This window comes from Pelophylax lessonae, assembly GCF_965119305.1.
Source record: "Pelophylax lessonae genome assembly, chromosome: 3".
Taxonomy (NCBI): domain Eukaryota; kingdom Metazoa; phylum Chordata; class Amphibia; order Anura; family Ranidae; genus Pelophylax; species Pelophylax lessonae.
The window spans coordinates 201,308,911-201,332,407 of record NC_138770.1 but is presented as its reverse complement, the minus strand read 5'-3'; the positions used below and the strand labels follow the sequence as shown (position 1 = coordinate 201,332,407).

General features: G+C 46.6%; 1 protein-coding gene across 1 annotated transcript in view; it reads right to left on the bottom strand.

The window, feature by feature from the left end:
• Positions 1-21,521, bottom strand: part of LOC309549278 (coagulation factor X-like) — a 104,385-nt gene extending 82,864 nt beyond the window's left edge. Inside the window, exon 1 of the mRNA XM_082249422.1 lies at positions 21,378-21,521. The gene's annotated coding sequence lies outside the window, so the exon portion shown is untranslated. The remainder of the gene's footprint in view (positions 1-21,377) is intronic.
• Positions 21,522-23,497: the final 1,976 nt, after the last annotated feature.

The window sequence follows — 23,497 nt, the reverse complement described above, 5'->3', positions numbered from 1 at the left end:
GTGTTTTTTGTTCTGCCTAGTCCTACTCCTGGAAGAGTCGATATAACCCAGTAGTTATGATTTATGGAGAACTGTGTCCGTTGATGAACTCAGAGAAATGGATTTTACGGTGAGTAAAAAATCCTATTTTTAGGGGCTTTTCTTGCCCACCTTTATTAACCACTTGCTTACTGGGCACATGTTCCTGCCTAGGCCCATTTTCTGCTTTCAGCGCTGTCACTCTTTGAATGACAATTGCGTGGTCATGCTACACTATACCCATATGACATTTTTATCATTTTTTCACACAAATAGATCTTTCTTTTGGTGGTATTTAATCCCTACTGGGTTTTTTATTTTCTGCTAAACAAACAAAAATATACTGAATATTTTGAAAAAAAAAGTTTTCATAGTTTGTTATAAAATTTTGCAAACAGGTTGTTTTTCTCCTTCATTGATGTGTGCTGATGAGGCTGCACTGATGGACACTAATAGGCTGCACTGATAGGCACTGATAAGGGGGCACTGATGGGCACTTATAAGTAGCACTGATGGGCACTGAAGTGCACTGATAGGCGGAACTGATAGGTGGCACTGATGGGCACTGACAGGTAGCACTGATAGTTGGCACTGGTGGGCGGCACTGGTGGGCACTGGTAGGTGGCACTGGTGGGCACTGGTTAGGAGCACTGGCAGGCACTGGTTAGCAGCACTGGCGGTCACTGTGTGGGATTGATGTCCCTTTTACAGAAGCCAGTAATCTGATTATTTTTTTCTCCTCACACTATCAGCTTCTGTTTACATCACGTGACTGTTTACATAATCTGGCTGACAGCTGATCATGTGGAAAAGGGCTGGGATCGGCCCTTTACTCCGATCTGTGATCAGACAAGTCCCAAGGACTCGGTAATCACAGAGCACACTGTAGCAGTCTGTCGGCTATAACACGGGCACCAAGTGGTTAATGATTTTTCTCTTTTGTTCATCGACGGACACGGCGCTGTACCAAAAGGAATATGAGGGGTGGAGAAAATAACCCAAGGCTAAACACAAGAGCCCTTAACCGGGATACAGGAGCCCTAACCGGGTCACAGGAGTCCCAAATGAAAAGATTTTTTATTGAAAAACCCCCCTCAAGAGGGAACAGCCCCTCTTAATCAACAGCCTGCAAAACCTTGCGGCCAAAAGAAGCATCCGCAGATGCCAAAATATCTACTTTGTAGAATTTGGTGAAAGTATGCACCGATGACCAAGTGGCCGCCTTGCAAACTTGAGAAACTGACGCTTGATTACAGCCCAATAAGTACTCAGTGCCCGAGTAGAATGCGCCGTGACAGGGAAAGGAGGAACCCTACCTTTAATGGAATAGGCCTGAGTCACCATCTGTCTGATCCATCTGAAGATGGTAGCTGAAGAAGCGGCCAGACCCTTCCTTGGTCCTTGTGTAACCACAAAGGGCAAGTCTGACCTCCGAAAGGACTCGGTAGCTGCCAGATACACTTGAATCGCCCAAACCACATCCAAGGTATGCAAAGCAAATTCCTTGGAACGAGGCGGCTTGGGACACAAGGAAGGCAACACAATGTCCTCATTCAAATGGAAGTCAGAGACAACTTTGGGCAGGAATGACGGACAGGGATGAAGAACCACTTAATCTTTATGGACCACTAGGGAGTAGGACAGGATAGTGCCGCCAACTCCGATACCCTACGGGATGATATAATAGCCACCAAGAATGCCACCTTCTGGGACAATGTAAGCAAGGGAATCTACTGAATATTCTCAAATGGAGGTTTCTGGAAAACCGAGAGCACCAAGTTTGAATTCGATGGTAGCAAAAGAGACCGTACAGGTGGAGCCACAAACCCCCTGACTGAAGATATGAACTAAAGAGTGCGTGGCTAGAGGTCGCTGAAAGAAGATTGCCAAGGAGGACACCTGGCCCTTGATGATACTCAAGGCTACACTTCTGCTCAATGCCCTGTTAAAGAAAGGCTAAGACCTGAGCCACAGAAAAGGAGCGAGGATGATCGCATATCTACTAACACCAAGAAATGTACGCTTTCCACGTACGATGGTATATCTTGCTAGAAGTCAACTTCATTGCCTTCACCATAGTAGAGATCCCTGATCCAGACAAACCACTATGCCTCAGTACCTGGTTTACAGTAGCTAAGCCATTAAAACCAGCGACTTTAAAGCAGGATGGTAGATCAACCCTTGGGATAACTGGTCCTCTCTGAGAGGTAGCCTCCAAGGGACGTTTACAGCCACCAGAATGATTGGAAGACCCTCACCCCTTGATTCCTCACATGAACGGCTGAAGAAAAAGCTTGATTTGAGGATGATACTGGCCTTAACATACCCCTTGGATGCCTGCAGTCTTTACCAGAGGACTCCGTGACAACGCCACAAACCTTCTGTGAAGGTGAACCTGCTAAAGGAGCTGTATGTAGGACTGTGCAAACAGAACTGTCTTGAAGGTGGATACCACCAGACCCAGAACCTGAATGCAAGACGGGAGAGAGAACTGTTTGTGTGACAACAGCCGGTGAATCAAGGCCTGTGGTTCCTGAAGCTCGTCCAGAGGAAGAACACCCTGGTCAGAATTAAAACTCGACCTAGGTAATTCAATATCTTGGACAGGGATAGGGGTGACTTTAGGTTCTGATGTCACCTGAATCTTTGCAGGAATTATATCCGCACAAGGAGACTCTGGGCCTAAAAAGCCCAAAATGGATGAGCCTTGCCCCCCCCCTTTTTTGGTACCCCCAAAAGGATAATTTTGTGGATCCCCTTGAAGCTCACAAAGGAGGTCCATGGGGCTGGAAATCCACAAAGATTTCCCCCTACCCCAGTTATGGATGAGGGCAGACCTTAACGCTGAAGAGGTCTTGTCTGTGGATACAGAGAAGTCAGCTCCAGGCTTACCAAACCAAGGTTGCTTGGAACCTCCCGGAGAAGACTAAAAAGATCTATTTCCTATGTCTGCAGCCCTGGGAGCGCAAAATAATTTTCTATGGGCTGAGAAGGAGGGCCCATGTTTACGGCGAGGCTCCTTCCCTTTCCTAGACAGTTGCAGGAAGGTACTCTTCCCCCCTGGGAGGCCCCTAATGATGTCAACAAGAGTAGCGACAAACAGACAATCGCCTTGAAAGGGCAGATCAATGAGAGCTTTCTTAGAGGCTTGGTCTTTAGACCAATTCTTAAGCCACAGCACGCCCCTAATCACCACCACTGAAACGGAAAGCTTGGACAGCACAGGAGCTGTATCCAAAGCTGCACCACAAAAAAACTGCAGCCCCTGGACCAACTAGTCTGCATAAGCACGTAAGAACATAAGCAGCGGGAATCTGCTCACTCCCCAGGCCCTGGCACAAAAGCCTGGCCCATTCAGTTAGGGTCTGAGACACCAGAGCTGAGTTTCCAGTGAGATTCTATGCTGAACATTTTCTTCCTATCAGATCTGAGCAGCCCATGTGACTATAGGGTCATGAAGCACCCTCCTAGGTAGGTGCTAGTGAGAGAGTATACCTGTAGTTTTTGGCTCTATCTGTGTCTCAGAGGAGCAGCAGGCAAATCTATATTGCTTTCTGTCTAGCAGAGAGCAGGATCTGTGAGTTAGGTCTGCTCAGTGTGCTCAGTGTGTGATTCATTGGGTCTAGAGAGTGTTTCACACTGGTCCAATAGGGAGGCATGTTGGACAGTAGGAGGAAACCTGACCAATGGATACATAGGCTTTGATACAGTCCTAGTGATTGCCGGAGACTGGCTGTCCCCGTGCATTCTGGGATACTGTATAAAAGCCAGGAGCACATGTGCTGTGGGGTCTTTGGCTGAAGAGCAGAGTCCCGGAGGGAGGGTGGCCGCTGCCTCCTCCTCCTCTGTAACAGTGGCATGTGGCATCAGGAGGTCGTCTTGAGGGCCAGAGGAACGGAGGTGAACCCAGAGGTCCAGAAAAGCTGACTGAGGGAGAGACACTGGAGACCCTGGAAAAACAGTATCATAAGTACAGGGGATCGTGTCAAGAGGCCTGACCTGAGGGGGGGGGCCACCCCAAAGTAGGATAGTCAGAGGGCGGGTGTCAGTGGTCGAGAAAGAGGATGCTAGGAAAGTGTCCTGAAGAGAATTTATTTCATCAAGTCATCTGGATAGAGACTTAACCTTAAATTCACCTAAGTGACAGGGTGAATCAACAGCCTGGCTGTATCGAGAATTAGAAGTCCTCCATTTTGTGAATAGTTTATTTGGAGTGTCCCACCATTCCCTTCTCCCATCCCTATTTAGAATAAAACACCAAAAACACCTACAGTACATATCCCTGGACTGATCATTGACTGAGCCAAGAAGCAAAGTGTTAAATTGTGAATACCAGTGTTGTGAATGGTAACCCAGGGGGACCAGAGAGTGTAATATCCAGCAGTCCTCAAGGGGGCAGTGCTACAGTCACACATGTGGGTGCATACATACTAGTAAATGACAACCCCCTCTCTCCCTTCACCTCCATGCCCGCTAATCAGCTAAACACAATGGGGGCAGGGTATGACATTTGGATTGATGGAGGCTTCACCTCCCTCTTACTAAACTAGGACTAGATTACAAGCTCCTCCTGCTTATGATTCCCCGCAGACAGGCTGGAAGAGAGCTAGGTCATGTGATGGTCACTAAACAGTGTGTGTTTAGTAATACTTTAAATGTGATAGCTGCATTAGTTTTTTTTTTATGATTATTTTCCTTTATTTTTACTTGGTGATCCAGCCAGTAAGACTGTTTTTTTTAAATCTTCTTTAACAGACCAAACTGTCTAGCAAAAGTGGTAATTAGTGTCTTGGGATATGCCATTTAACACTAACACAGGTGCTTGCAATGGTCAGCTTTAAGTCTTTTAGTCAAAACCTTTCATGTAAAAGGAAAAAATAACTGTAGCTGGAACTGCCTAAAACGTGTTAGCTGGAGTTAGGTTTGAATTGGTCAGTGTAATGTTACGGTACCTTTGGTACCCTAAATTACTCTTTTCACAAGTGTATGCGCCCCACCATTCTCTTTTGGAAAGGTGCGCATACACCTTTAAGACTGAAGCTGTCATCACTCAGCGCCGGACTAGATGGCTATTTAAAGCGCCGGTTCTCACTCACATGTGTTCGTTCAAACACCCTTACCTGGATGCTAACTTGGCTTGAAGCTTTCGTGCTTGCAAGCATACCTCGCTGACGGAACCTCGCTGCGCTGATCCCTGCATCCCGCTTCCGGATCATCCGCTCCTCCTGAACCAACCTTCGGCTGTATTGCTATTAGTGCTAAGTACCCCGCAGGGGAACCCTCTATAAACTTATACTAAGCTTACACTATCTAGCTCTGCATAGTAAAGACTATTTATCACATCTGCATATCTAGATTGCTAGCTCTTAAGACTACTGCTACTTATTCCTGCACTGGGTTGATCGCTCTTGTATGTCCACCTGCTACTCTGTCATCTGCTACCATACATGATTGCTAAACCTACCTGCATCCATCTGCTACTGTCTTACCTTCAAGTGTCTGTCACCTACCACCTCCACTCAGCCTGTCTCTTAAATCTTCATCACTGTGTTACTACATACATAAAGTCACTCTAGGAACCAGCTTGTTGAGTGTGTGTATTTACTAGCTGAATTAAGACCTTCCACACATGATGAGTCATTGAGGTTGTGTCAGGGCACAAACACCAGGAGAAGGGCTCTAGGACCCAGCAGCGCTATCAGCACTTTGGCAGGAGAAGGACTTTAGGACCCAGCAGCACTACCAGCAATTTACCTGGGCCTATTTAAGGAAACCTGCCAGTGATTTTAGTTGCTGGTTGATCTTCAGCTCCTCCAGTGTGTTATCCCTGTGATATTCCAGTTCCTGTCTCCTGTTACCAACCCGGCTTGTCCTTGACCTGTCTCCTGATTGCTTCCTGTGTTTGACCTCGGCTATCCACCTGACCACGCTTGCTCTGATATCCACCTGGCTCCTGATCTCGGCTATCCACCTGACCACGCTTGCTCTGATATCCACCTGGCTCCTGATCTTGGCTATCCACCCGACCACGTTCCAGTCTCAGCATTATCCAAGTCCTGCAAACACCTCACGGGCGCCACCTGTCTGCTGATTCCACTCCAGCACTCCAGCTGTACTCTGGATCCTCCTGCACACAATCCAGCAGGCGACCCGTGCTACTTTGGGCCTGACCTCTCCTGTTCTCATCCTCAGGGGGGTCTGGAACTTAGCCGCAAGGGAAGCCCTCTCTCTCCATTGGCCTCTAGCACCAGGTACGTGATAGTATCAACCAGCCAAGATGTCTGAGGCCGAGAGAGGTGCTTCCGCATTAGAGGCCCTATGTCAGCAGATTACAGTTCTTACACAAGCAGTCCAGAGCTTACAAGATGGCTACTTTCAGCTGGAAGGACGCCTTCACCCTCTCAGTTGTTCTGCTACAGCCGCACCTGCTATGGGTTTACCCCCTCCGGAGCCCAGAGTTCCCACTCCCGATCGCTTTTCAGGTGACCGACGGAAATTCAGAGCTTTCAAAAATGCTTGTGACCTTTACTTTGCCCTGCAACCAAGGACTTTTTCTCTTGAGACTGTCAAGGTGGGTTTCATCATTTCACTCTTATCTGATGAGCCACAGTCCTGGGCTCATAATCTCATTGAGCAAAAGAACTCAGTCCTGGATTCAGTTTTCACCTTCTTTGAAGCTATGGCTACCTTATATGATGATCCACAACGGACGGCCACCGCAGAGTCGGCCCTTCATGCTCTTGTACAAGGCAGACGACCTGTGGAGGATTACATTGTGAAATTTCGCAAGTGGTCAGCTGATACTGGGTGGAATGATGCCGCCCTAAAATACCAGTTCCGGCAAGGCTTATCTGAGTCTCTCAAGGACGAGTTGGCTAGGATTGAGGCTCCCGCCTCACTAGAAAGTCTCATCCAAGTCTCTATCCAACTAGACCGACGGCTGCGGGAGCGAAGGTCCGAACGCACTCAGACCCTTCGACCCACATGGATAATGCCAAAGGTCCCAGGACCAACACTCCCAGCCTCTATTCCCCAGTCCATGAATATGTCCGATGGGGAACCCATGCAAACTGGCCTACTCCGCCCTGCTTTAACCCCTGAAGAGAGAGCACGCAGACGACAGGATAACTTGTGTCTCTACTGTGGGACTTCGGGCCACTTCCTTCGCAGTTGTCCTGTTCGCCCAAGGAAGTCCAGCCTTCCACGCCCCTCTTACCTTCAGTTGTCTGGGACTATATCCACTCATTTAATTCTCCCCATCTCTCTGCAGGTGGATGGAAAGGAAGTAAAGCTGCAGGCGATCATTGACTCTGGAGCCTGTAGTTGCTTCCTGGATATCAACCTAGCCAAGAACTTGCGCATACCCCTGAAACTGAAGGAACAAAGACTTGATGTACATTTAGCAGATGGCACTGCTCCTAGCTCTGGACCAGTCACTCAGGAGACTATCCCTGTCCTTGCCACAACAGAAGCAGGCCATCGGGAATTCCTCCGCTTTGATGTCATCAGGTCTCCTATTTTCCCAGCCATCCTAGGGATACCCTGGCTACGGGCCCACAACCCGCAAATTGACTGGCCCAAGGGAGAAATCATCTTCTCATCTTCCTATTGTCAGCAACACTGTGGCGTCCCCACGCCTGTCAACTCTTCAGTGTGTCTCTCCGTTCAACCTACACCGGATCCCTGTCATGCTGTTCCTTCAGCCTACCTTGACTTCCTTGATGTGTTTGACAAAAAAGGTGCCGATGCCTTGCCCCCACATCGGTCCTACGACTGCCCAATTGAGTTGCTACCTGGAGCAGAAGTCCCCTTTGGGCGCATCTTTCCGTTATCCGAAGTGGAGCTGGAGGCCCTCCGACAATATATAGATGAAAACCTTGCCAAAGGATTCATCCGCCCTTCATCGTCACCTGCTGGAGCTGGCATTTTCTTCGTCGAGAAGAAGGATCGTTCTCTCAGACCATGCATTGACTATAGGGACCTTAATAAAATTACTATCAAGAACAGATACCCACTCCCTCTCGTCCCTGAGTTATTCCAAAGATTCCGAACAGCCCAGGTTTTCACGAAGTTGGACTTGCGGGGGGCCTATAACCTGGTTCGTATTAGGGAAGGTGATGAGTGGAAGACCGCCTTCCGAACACGCTTTGGTCACTTTGAGTACCTTGTGATGCCCTTCGGGCTATGTAATGCCCCCGCCACATTCCAACATTTTGTGAATGATATTTTCAGAGAATACCTTGACCTGTTCTTAATCGTCTATCTGGACGACATACTAATTTTCTCAGCCTCGCTTGAACTCCATCGAGAGCACGTCAGAAAAGTGTTAAAGACCTTAAGAACCCATGGCTTATATGCTAAAGCAGAAAAGTGTGAGTTCGAGAAACAATCTATCCAGTTCTTAGGACTCATAATCTCCACGAAAGGGATTTCCATGGATCCTCAGAAGGTATCAGCAATCTTGGAGTGGCCTGCACCTTCTGACAAGAAAGGGGTCCAGAGGTTTGTGGGCTTCGCTAATTTTTATAGGAAATTTATTCGGAATTTCTCAACTATTATTGCCCCGATCACCCAGCTCACTCGCCTGCACTCACGCTTCTCCTGGAACCAAGATTCTCAAGCGGCTTTCGAAAAACTGAAGGCTCTCTTCACCTCTGCTCCAGTGTTGCAACACCCTGACCCAGCTCTTCCCTTTGTCCTTGAGGTGGATGCATCCGAAGTAGCTACGGGAGCCGTGCTCTCGCAGCGTCAGGGCCCAAAGGCCCTGCTCCACCCAGTAGCCTATTGCTCCAGGAAGCTGAATCAGGCCGAAAGAAACTATGACGTGGGTGACAGAGAACTCCTGGCAATTAAAGTCGCTCTCGAAGAATGGAGGTACCTCCTGGAGGGCGCTAACCATCCAATTATGATCTTCACAGATCACAAAAATTTGGAATATTTAAGATCTGCAAAACGCCTAAGACCTCGACAAGCCAGGTGGGCCTTATTCTTTTCGAGATTTAATTTCCACTTGACATACCGCCCAGGTTCCAAAAATGGGAAAGCCGATGCCCTGTCCAGGATGTTCCCCGAATCTGCTGAATGTGCTCCTCCAAGCACTATCTTATCTGCCCAAAATTTTTTGCTGATTCAACCTAACCTAAAGGCATCCATTGAACAAGCTTCTGTATCGTGCCCCGAATCCGAACATGACTCGTTAAGGAGGCAGGGTGGATTACTTTGGCACCAGGACAAAATCTTTGTACCTCAAGAAGCTAGGTCTCTGGTTCTCAGGGCATTCCACGACCACCGACTTGCAGGGCACTTTGGGGCCCGTAAAACTAACGAGCTCATTCAGCGGTCCTTTTGGTGGCCTAACCTCAGTCGGGACTGTAGATCCTACGTCAAGTCATGCACCATATGTCTACGTAGCAAAAGTGACAAAGTCAAAGCCTGGGGTTTATTAAGACCCTTGCCTATCCCTAATCGCCCCTGGGAAATGATTTCTATGGATTTTATTGTTGATCTTCCTCCCTCTGAAAGATTCACGACCATCCTTGTTGTGGTAGACCGATTATCAAAAATGGCCCACTTCATACCAATGATTGGTACTCCCTCTGCAGCGGAAACCGCTCACATGTTTATCAAGGAGATCATAAGACTTCATGGACTACCGAAGAACATTGTTTCGGATCGGGGGGTGCAATTCACCTCTAGGTTTTGGAGAGCCCTTTGTAAAGCCTTGGAAGTGGAACTCTGCTTATCATCTGCCTACCATCCCCAAAGTAATGGGCAAACGGAGCGTACTAACCAAACCCTCGAGCAATACCTCCGCTGCTTTTCAGCTTTTTCCCAAGATGACTGGGCATCCCTGCTTCCGCTGGCGGAATTTGCCTATAATAACTCTGTCCATTCAGCTACAAATCAGTCCCCATTCTGGGCTAATTATGGATTCCACCCTGCTGCCCTGCCTGAAATTATGCCTGAAACTTCTGTACCCACCTTGCAGGACAGACTTGTTTTTATTCAAAACAATTATCAGGTCCTCCGGGAGTCCATACAGAAAGCCCAAGTGGATTACAAAAAACACTTTGATCGGAAACGGAGGGGAAATCCTTCCTTCAAGGTTGGGGACAAAGTGTGGCTGTCTACTGCCAACCTGAAATTGGCCTGCCCTTCACGGAAGCTAGGGCCAAGGTATATTGGGCCTTTTCAGATCAAACGGGAAATTAACCCAGTGGCTTACGAACTATCTTTGCCTGACTCATATAGGATCCATCCGGTTTTTCACACCTCCTTGCTTAAACCAACTGTTCCAGATCCATTTCCAGGGAGAGTGGAGCCACCTCCACCGCCAGTGACGATTGGTGAGGACACAGAATTCGAGGTGGAAGCAATCCTGGACTGCAGGAAGAGAGGGAGACAAACCCAATTCTTAATTAAATGGAAAGGGTATCCACCCGAAGAAAGCTCATGGGAACCCGAAGCCAATGTACATGCCCCCAGACTCCTCCAAGAGTTTAAGGACAAATACCCAGAGAAAATTTCTCAAATAGGCATCCGGAGGCTGCCCGTCAGGGGGGGGCACTGTCAGGGCACAAACACCAGGAGAAGGGCTCTAGGACCCAGCAGCGCTATCAGCACTTTGGCAGGAGAAGGACTTTAGGACCCAGCAGCACTACCAGCAATTTACCTGGGCCTATTTAAGGAAACCTGCCAGTGATTTTAGTTGCTGGTTGATCTTCAGCTCCTCCAGTGTGTTATCCCTGTGATATTCCAGTTCCTGTCTCCTGTTACCAACCCGGCTTGTCCTTGACCTGTCTCCTGATTGCTTCCTGTGTTTGACCTCGGCTATCCACCTGACCACGCTTGCTCTGATATCCACCTGGCTCCTGATCTCGGCTATCCACCTGACCACGCTTGCTCTGATATCCACCTGGCTCCTGATCTTGGCTATCCACCCGACCACGTTCCAGTCTCAGCATTATCCAAGTCCTGCAAACACCTCACGGGCGCCACCTGTCTGCTGATTCCACTCCAGCACTCCAGCTGTACTCTGGATCCTCCTGCACACAATCCAGCAGGCGACCCGTGCTACTTTGGGCCTGACCTCTCCTGTTCTCATCCTCAGGGGGGTCTGGAACTTAGCCGCAAGGGAAGCCCTCTCTCTCCATTGGCCTCTAGCACCAGGTACGTGATAGTATCAAAGTCCTTCTCCTGCCAAAGTGCTGATAGCGCTGCTGGGTCCTAGAGCCCTTCTCCTGGTGTTTGTGCCCTGACAGGTTGGGAATGGTATCTCAGCATCTCTCTTACATGACTACTGAAGTGGAATATTTCTGCAGCTGAAAATCCACACCATACATGAAACGCAGGAGCGTTACAGATTGAACGAGCCCACAAATGGATTCAGCAGAAATAACCACTCAGGTGACACAATTAAAACAGCAAGTAACTGCGTTAATACACGCACTTGCTGAATTAAAAGAAGACAATCAGGCTCTGTCGCAGCAGGTAATTAGACTGACACAACTTACCTCTGCTCAGTCCCCTGAACCCAAGATAAATCCCCCTTTGGTATTTACAGGCGATCGCAAAAAATTTCGCGAATTTAAAAACGCATGTGAGTTACTTTTTTTGCTAAAACCTCGTACCTACCTTACTGATCACATTAAGGTTTGTACTATTATTTCTTACCTAACAGGCGATCCTCGAGCCTGGGCAGACTCTCTTTTTGAGAAAAACTACCAGCTTCTCAACTCCTATGCCTTGTTCCTAGCAGAACTCACTAGCCTATATGATGACCCCAATAGGCAGAGTACTGCCGATCTTCAATTAAGATCCTTGAAACAAGGAAGGAGGCCTGTAGAAGACTTTGTCGCGGAATTCAAGAGATGGACCCTTGATTCAGAATGGAATGATGCATCTCTGAAAACCCAATTTAGGCTTGGCCTATCAGAAGCCGTTAAGGACGAGCTCGCCCGAGCGGATCTACCAAAAACCCTGGATGCATTAATACAACTCAGTATTACCATAGATAGAAGACTACGAGAAAGAAAGGCTGAGAAAATGGGAATGCCATTATCCGTTTCCTCTCGGATTCCGGCCGTTAACCCCGTTCCTATGGAGGTAGGAACCATACGCCCACCGCTACCAACTATGGAAAAAGCCAAAAGACGATATGAAAATCTCTGCTTGTACTGTGCATCCCCGGATCACAAGATAAATGTCTGTCCCCTAGTCAACAAAAAGAAGGGTGAGTGTTCACATGTCCTCCTAGGGGGATTGACAACTTCATTCACTAACCCTTACATTTTTGTTTGTTTGACATTACAGTGGGACCAGAACAGGATTACTACTAAGGCCATGATTGACACAGGATCTTGTGGAAATTATATTGATATATGTTTTGCTGCTTCAAATAAAATTCCTATTATTTCTAAACTTAAACCTGTCTCAGTAAGTCTTATTACCGGTGTTCCATTATCCTCTGGTCCAATCACCGATCAGACACAAGCACTTCTAGTCACTATTAACGAGTCTCATAGGGAGACTACTACCTTCGATTTAATATCTTCACCCCACTTTCCCATTGTGTTGGGACTTCCCTGGTTACACACACACCAACCAACCATAGATTGGAAGGAACGGTCCTTGGCCTTCCTCTCTTGCTATTGCGAGGATACGTGTAACCTCCCGTCTTCCGGGAAGATTCTGTCTATGGTGACAGATGAGATTGCACCACTATGTTATCAGGATCTTTCTGAGGTTTTTCTTGAGAAAAATGCTCAAGCATTACCTCCTCATCGAGACTATGATTGTAGCATTGATCTACTCCCAAATAGCAAATTGCCGTTCGGTCATGTTTATCCTCTTTCACAGGATGAACTTTCCCATCTCAAAACCTATTTGGATGAGAATTTGGAAAAAGGTTTTATTAGACCTTCCACTTCTTCCACAGCAGCAGGACTCTTTTTTGTTCGCAATAAGGACTCAAGTCTCAGACCTATCATCGACTACAGGAAATTGAATGCTATCACAATAAAAGATCGCTATCCTCTACCGCTTATCCCTGAGCTCATTGAGCAGGTGCGTGGAGCTACCTATTTTTCAAAATTGGACCTGAAAGGAGCATACAATCTCATTCGAATCCGTGATGGAGACGAGTGGAAGACTGCATTCAGAACCAGATACGGATTGTTCGAATATCTTGTGATGCCATTCGGCCTATGCAACGCCCCTGCAGTTTTCCAACGATTTATAAACGATATTTTTAAAGACTTACTAGATGTCTGTGTTGTGGTATATCTGGACGATATACTTATATATTCACGATCCCTGTCTGAACACATAAGACATGTAAGACTTGTACTATCGAGATTGCTTGCACATAACCTTTATGTGAAACTGAAGAAATGCTTGTTTCATAAAGACGAGGTACTCTTTCTAGGCTACATCATATCCAAAACAGGAATCGAGATGGACATGAGTAAAATATCCTGCATTCAGGATTGGCCTACACCAACCACACGCAAGGCGCTACAGCGATTCCTGGGATTTTCAAATTTCTACAGGAAGTTCATTAAAAACTTTTCTGCTATTGTGAGACTCCTCACACAGCTCACTAGCATAAAAAAACCATTCAAATGGTCAGAAGAAGCCAATAAAGCTTTTCACTTGTTAAAGACAAGGTTTACTTCCGCTCCCATATTACGCCATCCAGACCCATCCCTCCAATACATTCTGGAGGTAGATGCGTCAAACATGGCAGTAGGAGCAATACTCTCCCAACGACCAACCCACACTTCACCACTTCATCCAGTCGCCTTTTTTTCTAAATCCCTAAGCAGTCCCGAGATAAATTACCCCGTGGGTGAAAAGGAACTGCTTGCTATAAAATTGGCTCTGGAGAATTGGCGACATTTACTCGAAGGCACCCAATTACCAATAATTATATACACGGACCATAAAAACCTCCAATATCTTCAGACTAGCAAAACTCTCTCGCACCGACAGGTACGATGGTCACTATTCTTTCTAAGGTTTAACTTCCTAGTGACTTACACACCTGCAGATAAAAACAAAAAGGCGGATGCACTATCACGACTAACTGAAGAAAACTACTTTGAAATCCCTTCCGTTCCTATAATACCTCACAAACGCATTATTGGAGTTGTCCGTTCCTTGAAGGAAGAGGTTTTGCATGGTATAAGTTTGGATTCACCCCCACCACAACTAAATACTGATGCAGAAGGCTTCCTCTACTACAACGACAAACTTTACATACCACCTACCCTACGCACCAAGATCTTGGAATTATCTCATGATGTGCCTATGGCAGGACATATGGGTATGACAAAGACTCTTAATTTGATTTCCCGGCAATTCTGGTGGCCTGACATGAAAACATCTATACAAAAATTCGTCTCTTCATGCAATGTCTGTGCCAGGTCCAAAATTGACACTACGAGACCATCCGGTCTACTATGCAGTCTACCAATACCCCAAACTCCATGGGAAGTTTTGTCCTTGGACTTCATCGTAGAATTGCCTCTTTCCAAAGGATTTAATACCATCTTGGTGTCAGTGGACCATCTGACAAAGATGGCACATTTCATTGCTATTCGCAGACTACCTTCGTCCAAACAAACGGCAGAACTCCTGATGAAACATGTCTTTAGATTACATGGTATCCCAAAAACTCTTCTGTCTGACCGTGGATCCCAATTTATTTCTAAGTTCTGGCAAGAACTATGTCACATACTACGGATCGAGCGGAAGCTCACTTCTCCTTACCATCCGCAGACCAACGGACAGACTGAAAGAGTCAACCAATGCATCGAGCAGTATTTACGTTGTTACACTTCTTACCAACAGGATGATTGGGTGGATCTTCTCCCTCTGGCAGAATTTGCCTACAACAACGCAACCCACAGTACAACCAAGCAGAGTCCGTTCTACTTGAACTATGGGTTTCATCCCTCTATTCTTCCACCACGCATCCTTCCTTCAAACAACCCAGTAGCCTCAGACTATCTTACCCAAATAAAGGATTCTCTGGGTTTATTAAATACTACCATTGCACACGCTCACAGTCAACAAAAGAAGTACTATGATCTTTGCAGAAGACCTTCTCCACAGTACACTATCGGGGACCTCGTTTGGCTCTCAACAAAAAATTTAAGACTGAAGATCCCTAGCAAAAAGCTTGGACCTCTGTTCTTGGGACCTTTCCCAATCAAAAAACTTATTGGAAAAGCTGCAGTACAGCTTACATTGCCAATAGACCTAAAAATCCATCCCATTTTCCATGTGTCGCTACTGAAGCCCCATGTTCCGGACCACGGAATAAGGCCTAATATTCCACCTCCGCCTCCTGTACAAGTTGAAGGTGGAGAAGAATACGAGATAAAAGAGATTCTGGATTCTCGTATCTACAGAAGAAGACTTCAGTACTTGGTTAGATGGAAGAACTATGGGCCCCAAGACGACACCTGGCTAAACACCTCTGAAATACATGCCCCTAGATTAATCCGCAATTTTCATGCGAGATACCCAGACAAACCAGCTCCAGAGGCCTTCAGGAGCCGGCCTTAAGGGGGGGGGTATTGTAATGTTCCGGTACCTTTGGTACCCTAAATTACTCTTTTCACAAGTGTATGCGCCCCACCATTCTCTTTTGGAAAGGTGCGCATACACCTTTAAGACTGAAGCTGTCATCACTCAGCGCCGGACTAGATGGCTATTTAAAGCGCCGGTTCTCACTCACATGTGTTCGTTCAAACACCCTTACCTGGATGCTAACTTGGCTTGAAGCTTTCGTGCTTGCAAGCATACCTCGCTGACGGAACCTCGCTGCGCTGATCCCTGCATCCCGCTTCCGGATCATCCGCTCCTCCTGAACCAACCTTCGGCTGTATTGCTATTAGTGCTAAGTACCCCGCAGGGGAACCCTCTATAAACTTATACTAAGCTTACACTATCTAGCTCTGCATAGTAAAGACTATTTATCACATCTGCATATCTAGATTGCTAGCTCTTAAGACTACTGCTACTTATTCCTGCACTGGGTTGATCACTCTTGTATGTCCACCTGCTACTCTGTCATCTGATAAACAAATAAATGTAGCACCCTACAAGGTAGGTGCTAGGTAAAGTATAGTGAGCCTTGTCTGCTTAACAGCAGGGCCATGCTTTTCAGCTGGGCTGTCATGTCTCCCAGGTGTGCCTATTGGGACTGGGGAGTCTCCCCACTGTACATAATGATAGGGTACTCATTGGGCAGTGGAGGAAAACCAGCCAATGGTTCACTCAGGCCTGTATATACCCCAGCAAGGCAGATTCTGTCGCACAGCATTCTGGGAGTCTGTATAAGTTTGAGGGGAGCACTTGACGCAGCATCTTTGGCGGGAAGCAGAGTCCCAGGAGGGAGAGTGCGGCTGTCTCTCCTCCTGTCAGATGAATCGGGTGTCCCAGGTGGCTTGCCTAGTGAGAGGGGACAGAAGGCTGAGCTGAGCTGCAGAGAGGATGCGGTGCAGAGGACCAGTGGAGCTGAGATGGGTCCAGTTTCAGGAAAGCATTCCCAGTTTGTGAGTACTGCAAACTGCCCCTGGGGGGTCTGCCTGGTGAGAGGGGACCACTCCAGAGAAGGTCATAGGGATCCAGGAGCTAGCTAGCCGGTGCAGGAGCAAGAGTAAAGGGGGTGCCAGTGTTGACCCTGAAGAGTAAAGGGGGTGCCAGTGTTGACCCTGAAGAGTAAAGGGGGTGCCAGTGCATGGACCCTGAAGTATAGAGAGGGTGCCAGTGTGTGGGCCCTGAAGAGTTAAGTGTACAGCGTGTACAGTGTTGAGAGTTGCAGTAGCAAAAGCAGTTTACAGAAGCTACCTTAGTCAGGAAGGACTGAAGGGAGCAGTGTTCAGGACTTTTGAGCTACCCAGAGTGTCAGAAGTCAGTTCTAATAACAGTCCAGGATTTTTGAGCTAACGAGAGTGTCAGAAGTCCAAGTTTCAAGTACAGTGCAGCAAGTCAGTATTTCTGAAGCCCCAGCAAGCGATGGTCGGCCCCCAGCCAGCATCAAGACAGCGCTGAAAGGCATTTTTCTTCAAGTGTCCCATTTTGTACCTAGTTGAGCCAGAGGAGTATCCCACTCATTCCCTTCTCCTATTCCCAATATAAAATAAACAAAACAAACCAAATGGTCTTCAACTCAAATCTCACACTTGGGTATTCAGCTTAAATGGGCTGAAGGTGATACCGGTGACCATGGCAGACCCACATTAGGCCCAATGCCTAATAACTGAAAACCAAAGCAGCCACCACATCTAGTAATTGGTAAGCTGTAATTTAAAAAAAATGTTTTGGTTTTAGGTTTAGACATGCTTCAAACACCTTTTGTTTTGATGCAATTAGCTCATTTAACTTCCTGCCATCCGCGCTACAGCCTATATACGGCTGCAGCGCGGACTTGAATTTTCGGGAGGCCGTTTTTAAACGGCCTCCCAGAAAGACTCTCCCCGCGCTCCCGCGAGCGCGCATCGGGGAGAATCTGTGTCGGCCGTGTAACTTGGACACAGCCGATCACAGATCGTGGTGAATGGCCAATCACAGCGGCCATTCACCACGTGATCAAGCCTTCCAATGAGAGATGATCTCATATGTAAACATATGAGATCATCTCTCATCGCCGGCGCTCCTTCCTCACACAGAGCCTGCAGTGTGAGGAAGGAGGAGGAGCCTCACAGAGCCGGGGACACACAGGAATGTAATCAGGGCACTGATCACCAGTGCCCTGATTACTAAAGGTAAAAAAATACACAAATTGCCCCCCCATCAGTGCCCACAGTGCCCGCCATCAATGCCCACAATCAGTGCCCATAGTGCTGCCAGTCAGTGCCCATCAGTGCCTGCTCATCTAGGCACTGATGAGCACTGACTGGCAGCACTATGGGCACTGAGTGTGGGCACTGATGGTGCTGCCCATCAGTGCTCATCAGTGCCGCCCATCAGTGCTCAGCAGTGCCACCCGTCAGTGTCCATTAGTGCCATCCGCCAGTGCCCATCAGTGCCGCCTATCAGTGCCGCCTCTCAGTGCCCAGCAGTGCCACCTCTCAGTGCCCAGCAGTGCCGCCTATCAGTGCTCATCAGTGCCGCCTATCAGTGCCACCTATCAGTGCCGCCTATCAGTGCCGCCTATCAATGCCGCCTATCAGTGCTCATCAGTGCGGCATATTAGTACCTCCTCATCAGTGCCCATAAGTGCCACCTCATCAGTGCCCATAAGTGCCACCTCATCAGTGCCCATAAGTGCCACCTCATCAGTGCCCATCAGTGCAGCCTATCAGTGCCCATCAGTGCCGCCTCATCAGCGCACATCAGTGAAGGAGAAAATTTATTTTCAAAATTTACTCGCAGAAAATAAGAAAAACTTTTTTTTTTTTCAAAATTTTCTGTCTTTATTCTTTTTTTTTGTAAAAAATAAAAAACCCAGAGGTGATTACATACCACCAAAAGAAAGCTCTATTTGTGTGAAAAAAATTATAAAAATTTCATATGGGTACAGTGTAGCATGACCGCGCAATTGTCAGTCAAAGTGTGAGAGCACTGAAAGCTGAAAATTGGCCTGGATGGGAAGGGTGTTTAAGTGCACAGTAGGCAAGTGGTTAAACTTAGGCTCCATTCAAATATTGGTGTCCCGGATCTTGGGCAGAATCACCACGATTCTGCCTGCGATCCAGAATCACGGCAAATCATGGGATGGCCGTGCGATTTCTGTCACTTAGAAATTGCCCCCAAAAACGCTGCACAATCGTGGGGCGACAATCACGGTAAAATCATAAACACAGAATCGCAGGACGCCTGTTGTCCAAAGAAAGAATTTATTTTGGGCGACAGGCGTCCCCGTGATTCTGTTTGCGCAATTTACATTTGTGGCAAAATCGTGCCGTGTAATGTAAAAGGAGTTTTACAAAACACATACCTTGTTTATAGAAGCTAAACTTACTGTTGATTCTGTTCCATATAATATTTGTTTATGGCGCTGTCCATTGTGTAAGTTTAGGATGAGATGATTACAAAACGCATGAAAAGAATACATATTGTGAAATTGTTCCAGAACTCTAGGGCAGCGTAATCTTTTGTTGTGTTTTCTGTCAACAGTTTTTAAAAGATACCTTTACTAAAGAATATGGCGGTTTCAATTTCTGTCTTTTTATAAAAAAAAAATGCTAGTTGCCTGGCTGTCACTGCCATTGACCATTGCTTAGAATCACTAGCACAGCAAGACTGCAAACTTTGACATAAGGCTATGTCCGTGTGTCTGCATCTACCTTTTATAGGCTGTCTGCAAACAGCTTGGGGTTAATGCAGCCTATGCAGGCACAAAAGCAAAGGCAGCCTGCATGCAGTATGGGTGTCAATGCCCATCTGAACAAGGCCTAAGGCTTTCTGACTCAAAAAGTGTGGAAGGATAAGTCAGTCACTTAGCATTTTCAAAAGGAGACTATCAATGGCAGATTCCCTTATTTTTCTCATGATGGTTTTACTTTAACCACCTCCCTCCTGCACCAGGGGCGTAACTACAGGGGTTGCAGGGGTTGCAATCGCTACCGGGCCCCATGCTCCAGGGGGCCCGGTAGCAAACCAGTGGGTGAACTTCCAGGATCGCAAAGGTCACACTTGCGACCGGACCCTGGCATTGCACCACTGTGGGGAGGCCCCAAGATTGCAGGAAGGGGGCCCACAAGATTGCAGGAAGGGGGCCCACTGCAGAACCTGTGAAAGGACCATAATAAAAGGCCATGCAATGAGTGTAAAGAGCCCCAGGATTAGTGGGAAGAGCCCTGGGCTTGAAGGTAAGGGCCCCGGCCAGGGGTCTGGGGGGCCCTTCATGGTTTCTTGCATCAGGGCCCTGAAGGTTCTAGTTACGCCTCTGTCCTGCACTATAGTCGAAAGACAGCTACAGCGTGGCCTCACATTACTAGGAGGGTGTCTATGGACATCCTGCCGTGATCGCACTTTCTGCGCGCCCCCTGTGGCACTCATATGCATGGATCTGTGATCGCCGTGTCCGTCAGATACAGCTGATCACAGATCGGTATAAAGAGCCAATCACAGCAGCTCTTTACTATGTGACCAGCTGTGTCCAATCACAGCTGATCACAATGTAAATAGGATTTGCTGGTTATTGGAAGTCCTCTTCTCATGTTGCAAGTGCGTGAGGAGAGGAGAGCCAATAACCAGGAAATCCACACAGGGGACATCTACACTGATAATAAGGGCACTCATCATCAGTGTCCTGATGATCAGTGCAGCCCCAACAGTGCCCACAAGTGCTGCCAATCTGTGCCCATCAGTGATACCTGTTAGTGCCCATTAGTGATGCCTGTCAGTGCCCTTCAGTGATGTCTGTCAGTGCCCATCAGTGGTCCCTGTCAGTGCCCATCAGTGATGCCTGTTAGTGCCCATTAGTGATGCCTGTCAGTGCCCATCAGTGATGCCTGTCAGTGCCCATCAGTGATGCCTATAATTGCCATCTATCGGTGCAGCCTCATCAGTACCGACACTCTGTGCCCGTCAGCGCAGTCTCATCAGCGCACATCAGTGAAGGAGAAAAATTACTTATTTAAAAGATTTTATCACAGAAACTTTTTCTTCAAAATTTTTGGTCTTTTTTCATTTGTTTAGCAAAAAACAAAAAACACAGTGGTTTTTGAATACCACCAAAAGAAAGCTCTATCGGTCTCAAAAAATAATAAAAAAAGTTTGCTTGGCTAGTGTTACGTGACTGCGCAATTATCATTCAAAATGTGACAGCGCTAAAAACTGAACATTGGCCTGGGCAAAAAAGGGGTGAATTAGTCAGCAAGTGGTTAAGGTGCTGTTAACAGATCTAATAGCAATGTCCTAAAAATAAAAATAAAATATAATCCTGAAGGATTCTCAAATCCTTTAGGATTAGGATTCTATTTTTGGAAATGGCATCTTGTTAAATTATGAAAAAGCAGCAGAGGTCAGGACATGAAAGCAAACAGTAATGAGATGCACCATCAGTCTTTATTATCCATTAGTATTAGTATAAGGCAGTGTACAAAGAACAGTGTCCTTAGCAACCAAACAGAATTCCTTTTTCACTAATGGAACTCTCATTGCATGTTATATGTTTCTGAAATCTGCAAATCTTAATTGTTTTCTGCACTACTTTATTAAAAAAAAAAAATATATATATATAGATATACCAAAGTAGACACATATAATGCTGTACCTATAAACTTTAGGATTAAATGCTACATGTTCAGCCTAATGTGTCTGTGCCAGGTAAACCATGCTTTAAATCCCCAGGAATGATATCATAGAATTACCAATTTATAGATGTAATCCATACATACCTTAGTGGGAGTGCTATGGAGGGTCTTGAGGTAGGCTCTTTAGTCACTGTTCCTATATGTGTAATTCATGTACCTTAGCACTACCAGTGGGCAGCACTACTGTGGTCTGCAATCACCCCTAGTTAATCATCAGCACAGACAAATATTGACAGGGGACAGAAATCAAACATGCGGTATTGTATCTTGAGCAAGTGGACATTGAGGGGGAGTGAAAGGTGAATCAGTAATGTAACACTAAAAAATATTGATGATTGTGGGGAAATGGGAGAAAAATACACGTGTAAGTATTCAGTATAAACATATAGGGCTGCATACATATGGGCACATATTTGCAGAACATTCATAGTATTCAGAGGCAGCTAAACACTGCCTCTGGATGCAGCCACACTCTCCAGGGGTCTTCAAATTATGGCCCTCCAGTTGTTCAGGAACTACGATTCACATCATGCCTAGTCATGTCTGTGAATGTCAGAGTTTTACAATGCCTCATGGGACGTGTAGTTCTGCAACAGCTGGAGGGCCGTAGTTTGGGGATCCCTGCTCCATGCTATGACCACATACCAATTGGCTGATTAGCTGCGGCCACTTTTTGTGCGGCCAGACCTCTGCAAAAAGCTGAACCTGGATGCAAACTGCCTGCGTCCAGTGTGGGCCGGAGACTCTGTTTGCATGTAACCACTCAGTTGAGCTGGTACGTGCGAACACCAGCAGTGCCAGACATTGATTTGTAGAGTACAGTCTTGACAGTCACTGAGAACAGCTTTTTCTGGTTGCACACAGTGTACAAGCAACGTTAACAACCACTTGCAAGCATCTAATGATTCCGGCTGGTGGCCATCCCTGGCCACTACTATTCAGCTGGGTGAATGTAGCCTAGGAGTTTCCTCAAATATGCAGATTTATGCCTGTTCAAGACTAGAGAACACATGCCAATGTGTGCATGGAATTACAGACTCCTAAAAGCACCAATTAATGACAAAACCTCCAAAAATAGAAAAGTTAATGAAATGAAATAACAAAAGACAACCATCCTTGAATATATTAGGTCACAGTTATGGTCATTAGGGTTAAACCGCACTGCACTGCATGTCACAATTGTAAAAACCCAAATTGAAATTGACTTTTCATCACATCAAAAGATAGGATATGACCCTCAGTCATGGTATGATGCAGATTCTTGATGCCATGCCTAGCCCACACATGCGGATCCGACACAGATCCAAGATGAGGTAATGTGGGCTTGCCCCATAATGGAGTAGGGGGAGAGATAGTATGGGCCTCACTCAGTGCCATAGTCACCTGTCTCCAGACGAATATGGTGGTCCTCATGGGGAGAGTGTCATTAGGATTAAATCAAGGACCCATAAGGCAAGATTGCCGAGCTCCAAATAGGAACCTAACAACGCCGCCTCTAGGTTGATCGCCAGATTAAATTCAACTTGCTCAAACCACCAATGTACAGTTACCAGAACCGTAGCCCAGTAATACCTCCTAAAACAAGGCAGGGCGAAGCCTCCCTCAGTCAAAGGACGTTGTAGAGTAGTTTTAGCTATCCCAGGGACATTACCCTCCCAGAGAAAAGAGGGGATGGCTTGCTCGAAATTTCAGGAAAAATGCACCAGGCACCATTACAGGGGTATGCCTGAAGATGTAAAAACATTTAGGAAGATAGGACATCTTGACCAGATATATCCTTCCTACCAAAGTAAGAGGCAAAGACTTCCAAATTACGCATTTTTGTGTACATTGATGCAAAGCGGGGTAAAAATTATTCACTAAATAGTTAGATAGGTCTCTTTGAATCTGCATACCCAGATACTTAACCTGGGATACCCACTCCAGGATTTAGAGGAAATAATACAGATTTATCACAGTTAATTCTAATGCTCAAGAAGAAAACCAAAAAAATGTTAAATCTCTAAGCCTGCGGCCAGAGATTGTTGAGCATCATTAAAAATATAGAAGCGTGTAGTCGGCAAAGAGGGACACTTTTTCCATCAGAGGTCCAACCTGTATACCCTGAATACTGGGAGATGCTCTCATAAGTATTGCAAGGGGCTCAATAGCTATGGTGAAGAGGCCCATTCCTTGGTGGAGTGGGATACTCAGACAGGGTATTA